The following is an 806-nucleotide window of genomic DNA, read 5'->3' as shown; positions in this document are numbered from 1 at the left end:
TTCCGAAACGGAACAAATTTTTTGACAGCGCACAAGTCTAGCACACATAGGGCAACCTTATCCACCCTGAGGCCATAATTGTATTATTATTCATATTATAAATAACTCTGAAGCCGCCATCGAAATTCAGCCGCGTTGAAGAATTGACCAGACACGGAGCATGTCCAGAGCCCACCACGGCTCCATGCAGCTCGGGGGCTACAGATTTCGAGGCGGAAGGTCACAAGCCCGCTGGCAATGGCAGCACAAATGTAACGAAATATAATACATTTTTGCAATGTTTCAATCTGCGTTACAATAATGGGATCTTACGTCACCTGTAACAGGTCTCCACATTCAGCCAACAGCACAGAGAGAGCAATTATATTGTATTACAAAAGTAGCTTCTGAGATCCCAAATATTCAAATGATCTCCTCAGAGCCGTGCCGTAGTTCTTCAGGTAGAGGAAGGAAGCGAGTCACGTAAATTTTGGCACCCCCAGCATCCTCTCCCTTTTGGTGCAGCAGATCAATGCACAGCACCACCCAGTGGTTTTCCTGTATCTATGCCCCCCAGTCTCTTCCGTGGACTGCTTAATGCAAAGCACCACAATGCGTGTGTTGCAGTGCAGTGTGCCCTGGGGTAAAAGGATGCTATTGATTTAAAATGTAGTGAAGGGGCGGGGCAACATCAAGCTGGGGTGCAGTGTGCTCAGTTTCAGAGTAACCAGACTTGAAGTAGCCAGCTAAAATTTGAATTGGGGAGGAAACAGCTAGATGATGCGTGATGTCCTCCAGCCAGGAAAGGAGGCGGGCTCTATCTGACT

The 806-nt window shown here is 47.4% G+C and overlaps 1 protein-coding gene across 1 annotated transcript in view; it reads left to right on the top strand.

Annotated features, from left to right (window-relative positions):
* The window catches only part of LOC108802215 (myosin light chain kinase, smooth muscle-like), a 110,345-nt gene that overhangs the window by 67,895 nt on the left and 41,644 nt on the right, over nucleotides 1-806 (top strand). The window lies entirely within an intron of this gene.

Source organism: Nanorana parkeri, unplaced genomic scaffold (genome assembly GCF_000935625.1).
Source record: "Nanorana parkeri isolate BGI_ZX_2015 unplaced genomic scaffold, ASM93562v1 scaffold2728, whole genome shotgun sequence".
Lineage (NCBI taxonomy): Eukaryota > Metazoa > Chordata > Amphibia > Anura > Dicroglossidae > Nanorana > Nanorana parkeri.
The sequence above is the reverse complement of the archived record's forward strand: the minus strand, read 5'-3'. Positions and strand labels throughout refer to the sequence as shown.